The following is an 8,660-nucleotide window of genomic DNA, read 5'->3' on the forward strand; positions in this document are numbered from 1 at the left end:
AATTACAATAGACTACAGGAACAAAAATATACTCCTATAATGCTGTAGAAACAAACAAAACCGTTTAGTAATTTTAAAACAATGGAACTTTGATTTAAAATAGAAGCAGGATATAGCATGCTAGCTAAAACAATAACCCTTGCTAGCATCTTTGAACAACTGTAGTTAAATGCAGTTGTAGCTAATAAAGCTAACGTTTACTCCAAGTTGGTTGAGAACAAACTCAATCTCCGGCTGATTTTAACACAACAAAAACCTTGTTTGTACAAAAAGCAAACAACGTAGGCTATGCCGTAGGGCTATGCTACTTGATGGCAACATATGGTTGAGCTAAAAGAGACAAGCTAAAGCTAACAGGTTCCCGGCAAAAAGTTAACATCGTCACCAGTCAATTGATTAACTAACTTTTTATATTTAATGTTATTAGCTGACAACCGTGGATTTTAGCTGACAAATTACAACTGTTGTTAGCTGGTTTTAGCAACTATAGCTATTTAGCTAATTAAGCTAACATTGACTTCTATTTGGTTAAAAAAAATTGAATTTCCTGCTGACTTGTTTTTAAACAAGGAACATGGCTATTTTTTTTTATGTAACCTTTAACCCCACAAACTAATGTAGACTATATGGTTAATTTATTTATTTAAAATCTTTTTTTAACCAGGAATATATTCACATTGACATTCCAAATCTCTAATACAAGGGGGCCCTGGCCAAGACAGCAGCACAGTTATAAAACAGATTTAAAACAATAAATTATCAGTGTGCAGTAACAAGACATGTGCATTTATATAGGCTATGCATTAATCCTTTATGGTATATTATATCATTTATGGTGTCTCTGTAGCTAACACCAAGATGAGGGTGCAAAAACATTCACTTTCACCAAAAACAGTGCGGGTTCGAGGAATGACGCACGTATAATTTGTCCGCATGACAAATTATGATGGCTCCTGGGAAGTGACGCCCAGTTACTGCAAAGCTAAAGCAGAAAAACACACTGTTTGTTTGGTTAGTAAAGACTAAAGTTGTTGTCTTAATTGTAATGTCTGTTGTAGTGGACATGAAATAGTTAGCCTTATCTCTACATGGAAGACAGATATAATAAACTGGAACATGTCGCAGGTTTGAGGGGGTTGATTGTGTGGTGGAGTGTGTTTAGATTCCTTCTCTGATAACAATAGTTTTGAGACAAATATCGCTCCCTGGAAGAAAATACCAATATTTTGGTTGTCATGGTGACACATCCAGATGTTTGTGTGAAACCTGCAGCTTTAATAAAGTTCACAGTTTGATGTTGAAGACATTAATAGGCCTACAGTAGGTATCAAGATATATTTCTGGCTCCTAATAGTCTCACAGCATATACTTGGTTCATGATGTCGGGACATAATGAGAATCATTTCCTGACATGATCATAATGAAAGCTTCATGCAGGCAGCGAGCACATTTATAAAACACTTATGTTGACTTACACTGCACTTAAAGTGAAGTGTTACCCGTTTTTTTTTTTACTGTCTTGCAGGAGGAGAGGGAAGCTGAAGACCTGCTGTGTCAGCATGAATCAGAGGCCCCTCAGTCATGAAACTGTAAAATTAAACTCATAAACCTATTAAGGGCTGGAAAGTAAGTGTTGAAGTGTCTCACGGCTATTATAACTCATGCATACATGCACACCTGGGTGGCCTTGATTTCTTAAGTCAAGCTTAAGAAATAGGTGAAGAGGTGAAACTCACAAATATGAAAGAAGATACAATTCATTCCAATACTTATTTTTGCTGTGGTACTTAAAGAGAGTAAGGATTAGCCACACACACACACACACACACACACACACACACACACACACACACACACACACACACACACACACACACACACACACACACACACACACACACACACACACAGCAAGAGCCTGTCAAAAACAACCCTGAAAATGACAGACAACAAGAAAGTCTAAGGCAGGTAGGTCCTCACAGCCGCAGCTAGGATAGAGAATTTCAACACATATGACAAAAAATACTTCTAAAATAAATTGCCTACTCAAGCTTTAGGCTTCTTTTTATTGTTAATGTGTGTACTTCCACTGCAGAACTTGCCTGTCCTGTAAAAGAGGATCTAAACTGTCGGCTGTTTAAGAGATTACGACAGCATTTCAGGTCTTCCTGCTTTTCTAACAGACAATAGGCGAGACTGAAGAATACTTCATATCCTCAAGGCTAACGGTGAGGACTTTAAACTGTATCACATGTGTGAAATCGTGGAACTCATAAAATCACCTCTTCCCATTTTGTCCCATAATATGGACACACACATGCCTCTGCCAACAGGCTTTTATCATTTTCAACATCTGTCTTTTCTTAGAAGATTGAACTTTCTAAAGTAAACCACTTAAAATAATAAAGTTCTTTTGCGATAATGATCTTTACATTTACCAGTCTGTGCACACGCGGTCGACTTTAAGAGTTTCCACTCTGGAAAAACTTGTTAATTTAATTTCAGAGCGTTAAAAAGTAAGCCGTGAACAGGAAATCCACCATATACTTTTCACTCACTTAAAAGACTACACTTAAAATGACTTAAAAAATAATTGTTACTAACTGTTAATGCAAATGTCAGAGGAGTTTTTTTTTACATATGTAGTATTAAGAATGTATTTATTTTTGCTTTGATAGCAGTAATTCAGCTGAGGTTGAATTACAAGGTTGTCAAATCAAAATACAAGATCGCTTCCGCTTCGGGAAACTGCAATTAAGACTTAAACCGTATATAAATGTAAAGGGTCACAAAATTATTAATGGGATAGGAGAGAACAAAAAACATCTGCATACAATTATTTTCATTTTTAAAGACTTTTCTCTAATAATTCCTATAATAAAATATTTAAACATTAAATATAAGGCTACAGCTAGCAGCCAGTTAGCATAGCTTAGCACACAGACTAGAAACAGGTGTAAGCAGCTAGCCTAGCTCTGTGAAAATGCAATAAAGATCCATCGATAGCACCTGTAAAGCTCATTGTGTTATGTCCCATTTGGTACAATGTGTTAATAAGTGAGTTTTAGAGATACTGGTATGTAGATTTTGTTCAGACAGAGCAATGCTAGCTGTTCCCCCCTGTTTCCAGTCTTTGTGCTAAGCTAAGCTAACTATTCCTATTTACCCTACAGACATGACAGTGGTATCAACACTCTCATCTAAAGTTCGGACTGCAGAGCCTCCATCTTGTTGTTTTATAATCATCATAAGTATACTCATAACCCTCGGCTATGTTTGTTTCGGGGAAAACAAATGTGTAATAGTCTTCTGTGTGAAGGTATTCATGAAAAACACAACAATTAAAAAAATATACATTGACCTCCACGTATAAAGGCCCTAACTCTGAGCGTTTCTCCCAAAATGTTGAATGATCCCCTTTAAAGGTCCAGTTCGTAAGAGTGTTATCAGGACACTATCTATCCATACTGTAACCTCCACCCTCCTATCAGCATCCCTAAAACCCCTCAGGCTAAATAAAATCCAGTGTGTGAAATTCAGAAAACCGGCACCACCTCCCTGTCTTCAGAAACGGTAACTCGGGGTGCGCTTTCATCGCCGTGAAGTCTCCCCCAGCGTCCTGTTTGGAGTCTGGCTGAACGTATAAATCCAGAGGCTCTGGCAGAATTTAATTTGTGGCAGATGACCAGACAGTCGTTGTGGTGGAATCTGGTCCTCATTTCTGTAATTGAATATACATGGCCCCCCATCAAAGATAATGTAGAGGTGGTGGAGCCTTCCAGATACCTTGGCATTACACTGGACAATAACCTCAGCTTCAATCAGCACACCGTGGAACTTTACAAGCATTGCCAACATAGACTATCAATCCATCTACCTCCCTCCCTGTATCCATCAATCTATCTATCACCCTTTGATTCCTTCCTTCGATCTCTTTTGACCTAGTTTTCCCCTTTCATCGCACCACCTCCTTTGTTTTTGTCTTCCTACCCTCCCTCCCTCCCTCCCGTCTCATTTCCCATTACTGGGCTGCAGTTGATTAGTGCTGCTGGATGTATCAGTTTCCACTGCGGCGCTCAGTCTCAGCACATGTGTATAAATAGGCCCTCTGGCGTTGTAATTGCTAAATAGGATCCAGTGTGTTTGTGTGCTGAAAAAAATTAATTTGAGCTGCTGCCATAAGCATTTGTATGGCAGCCAGCTCCCACTAAACACACACAGAGAGGGGAGCCATCAGCGACTCCAAGCCCAGGAGGAAGCCTCTGCGCTGGGGAAGATAATGAGACAGCCAGGCCTCTGAGTCTGCGTATGGATCTCTGAAAAACATCTTGGTGCATCAATCATGTTTTATCACCCTGTTTTAGCCAAAAGGGTAAGAGTCTGGTAAACTCTGTTCTCGTCCAATTAGGATTCAATAACAAGGGTCTCCTTATTACAGTGCAATGAAACACCAGCGCTAGTTCACACAGTTGTGAACGTTACACTCTCCTCTCCCTGTTGATTAAGTGTCTCATGGCTTGATGTTAAAAACTGATCATTGTGTTCTCTGATTATCCTATTATTGTATTCATTCTCGTTCCAGACTGAAATATCTCAACTATTAGATGGATTAGAAACACCACCTCAGAAAGTCAGCTTTGAAACCGTTAGTTGCTGTCCACGTAGAGTGAGCTGTATTTGATTAGAAAAGTTATTTATTAGCATAACCCTGATAACAAGTCAGGTAAAGCAATATGTTTGTAGTTTTAGGGAATAGCTGGTGCAGCAACAAGTCAAATTTAAAGATAATATAAACAGATATCAACGTGTTGTTTAAACCAAATGAGCAATAAAATACAACACATTCTCTGGAGCGTCCATGTTGTTTCCACATTACGACTTAAAGATCTTTTCCCCACTCATCCGAGGAGCACCTGAATGCAGCATTAGTCACAAACCTGACGGCGAAGTGATCACCAGAGTTATTACAATGCATCATCTCGGGAATATCAATATGTGTACCAATAGCTGTTGAGATATTTCAGTCTGGACCAACTCGTCATCTCTTGAGTCACTTTGCTCGCACGGCAAACAATGTAAAAAAAGAAAAGAAAAGAAAAAAGCCTTGAGTTTTGGGACATTTTAATAAGTGTTATTTCTAACACATTTTATAGACTGTGGCAGATACCACCTCCTGCTTTTGGCAGGATATTGTCCTCATTATCACACCTCCTGTTGGACTCTGATGTCCAGGCATAGACAGTATCATAACGAGGTTGAGCATAATGACAGGTTGATGAGTAAAAAGGGGCATGAACAAAAAAAAAACCCCCCACATTCATTTCCTCTCTCTACCTCCTACACACTCTCTTGTTCTCACAGCACCTGGCCACAATGTTCCACGTTGTCTCTCGACACATGTTGTCTGAGCCTCGAGGGATTTGTAGACACTTTAATTGTACGATGGCTGTGAAAAATAACCTGTGGTCTTCTCCGTGTGTCCGTGTGATGGATGCTCTGCAATACCAGTGCATATATAAGTTATCGTGGAGCTGGAGGAATGTCTCAGAAGTGTTTTTTCTAAATGTAAACGTTGCCATTTCTCAAACTCAAACGACGTTGAGAGATGGATGCCAATGAGCTTTTGTGCAATTTTGTGATTCAGTGTTTTCCATTGAAATCCTCTAGGACGCTCTGATCTCTAAGTTTCTCCAGCTGTACGGTTGTTAGATAAAGTCGTGTTTTTGCACTCAGGGTTCCTTCTCCTCCCTTGTGCGAATCCCATCCCACCTATTTGTCTTCCTCCTCCTCCTCCTCCTCCTCCTCCTCCTCCTCCCACGATCTGGAACAAGCGAAAAGAGTACGGCAGGACACATTTGAGTCGCATGCTGTTCTTTGTTGCATTCCCCAGATTGCCCTGCTGCTTCGCCCCGGTGCTGTTGGGAGTTGGCAGTTCCCCTCATTTCATCTCCACCGTCAGAACCGACTTGCACTACAGTTATTATCTCTTAACCGTCCTACACGGACAGATACACACAGACATGGCAGTTACTTTACATTTTCCACACTGTAACTGCTTCATCACGGCGGTATAAACACAGCAGGCAGTACAAATACGACAAGTCTAGAAGCAAAACAACACAGAAGCAACAAGACAAGTACGCTCAGTAGATCTCCGCCAGGTGTGTCTGCCTCCATTATCATCTATAGTTGTTGGCGGCATAATAAAAGATACAGGATTCATTTTGAAGTTGTATGTTGTTTTATATTTAGTTTATGTAAAGCAGTTTGTAATCAATGTTAAATGTTGCTGTGTGTCCTGCAGCAGTCAGCAGTTAACGAGAATCACTGCAACCACGAGACGTCCTTGAGCATACAGTCATAAATGAGCACAAACAATATCAGGCTGATGGGTGCAGTAGTGTCAGAGATTACTCACACACACACTCACACTCACTCATGCAGTAAGAACAGCATATCATCATTAAGGTGTGTTCGAGGCAACTTTGAATGTTGGCAGCTTCAATTTGAACTTTAGTTACCAGAGATATGTATGATGACATTAAAGATCTTGAGTCAGATATCAAATTATTGATTTATGCTTTAAAGGATATCTAATTGTGACTTTTTCGAGAACTTTTCCAATATTAATCAACATTTGGGCAATAAAATAGTGTTCAATGAGAACAAGATGGATAATATTACTGAATGACCGAATGCCAGACATTATTTTAGGCAAAAAGAGCAAATTAATTACGCCTCCATCAGGCTAAATTGGATGCTTCTCTCTCTTGAAGCTCCATATCTGGATTGAAGCCATTATGATGAGTGTATTTTAAGTTAGAACAGCTTTAATGATATTCATGAGGACACAACATGCTGGAGATGCAACGTAAAAAGGACAAGAAAGAAGACGAGCTGGCCGACTCACACTGCCACACTAACAAATGGAATTATTCTCATAAATAAAGAGAATTAAATGTAATAAAATCAGATGCATAACCTTAGTAAGAGTGGAATCTGTTCAGTAGACAAATGTACCCATAATTAGCTTTTTGTGTGCAGATTGTAAAGCCCTCTGAGACAATCTTGTGATTTCTTTTGGTACATAATTAAATGTAACTCGACACTTTTAACCCATTAAACCACTGTGTGTTAACCAGAAGGAGGTGAAGTCTCCCACAAACAAAGAAAAGCAGTTGTCTCTCAGCTGGTGTTACAACAGCGCCCCCTTCTGGCCTTTGCAGGAACTCCTGCGTTTCAATTGCTGCAACAATGCTGCCCCCTTGTGCTGCTTCATCTCACCATCACTTTGATTTGAAAGGGCTTTTTATAATAATGGGAATAAATAAAAAAATGACACTTTCAACAGCTCCGTGAATATTTTAAAACTTTAATATACAGTGCTTCGTAAATAATTACTAAAAACACAGGTGGTAAAAATCAAATTGAAACAAATAAGTTACACTGTAGTAAAAAGCACTTGAGATTCCTTTCTGTTTTTCATCATTAGTGTGAACCCCATATATGAAAATAGCATAGAAAGTATGCAAACATAGAATTTCATTCATATATATTTTTCTAATCTTTAGCTAAATAAAACTTCTGTCCCCTTAAAATTCCCTTAACCGACTGGATGAAACGAGGAACGTTTACAGCTGTGTGTTTGTGTCGACCGCCTCGAATTTCATCCATAATTCTGCTTTTTTAAAACAGTTCAAAAAACGTTTTCATGACGACAACTTTCCCCCCCCCAACGAGAACCTCAAGACAAGCCCAAAAATAAAAAGGAAATATAAATTAACATACCAAACATTTGAACAGTCTTTTTTTTTTTCATTGACTGGCGTACAGTTTAACCTCTCTCTCTCTCTCTCACACACACACACACACACACTTTTAACAATATGTCCACAGACACACACAGTCTGTGCATAGACCCAGGTTTAAGTTGTGGACTAACTGGTAATTGGAGCCGTTTCTCCCCCCCCCCCCAACTTCCCCACTGTGGTTTCTCCTTTAAAAAAGGAAAATAACCCTTTAACCCATTTGTTGCGACGGCAACAGAAGCTGGCTCCGGGCTGAAGGGCTTAACGTTGAGATATGTAGAGCTAGACGGATCAAAACACGCCGTTTCCATAGTCCAATTTAGTGCCTGCTATCAGCAACAAGGTAAACAGAAATAAAGTCAACCATAGATACACACGTTGGGGTTAGACGTGGACATATTGAGCTGATTTTAACAACCAGAACTCTGTTTTCCTCACAACCACTAACTGCATTTAAATGTTTACATGTTTTGTTCTCTGTGTCACGCTGCCCTCCAGTACATTTCTGACCCACAGTCAAGGTTTCAACACACAGTTTGAGACACACGAGAGAGAGAGAACAATCTTTCTGGCATGAACAGGTCGACAAATATCAGCAAAAAGTATGAAAATATTGTTGACGACAGTAAATTATTAACTGACATATTTACAGTCTGTGGGAAAGTATAAAAAAAGTCTAGTTAGAGAACTTACTGTATATTATAGATGTTAATATCATGTCTTTTGTCTGCATCCAAAATCTCTTGTTAAGTTTTGTTTACAGTAAAGAATGCGTCCGCTTCTCTTGATGCCTGGCAGTAAATCATTTACTGGAAATACGTTGATCTCTGGTTCTAAAAAGAAAATGTACGT

This window comes from Cottoperca gobio, chromosome 22 (assembly GCF_900634415.1).
Source record: "Cottoperca gobio chromosome 22, fCotGob3.1, whole genome shotgun sequence".
NCBI lineage: Eukaryota > Metazoa > Chordata > Actinopteri > Perciformes > Bovichtidae > Cottoperca > Cottoperca gobio.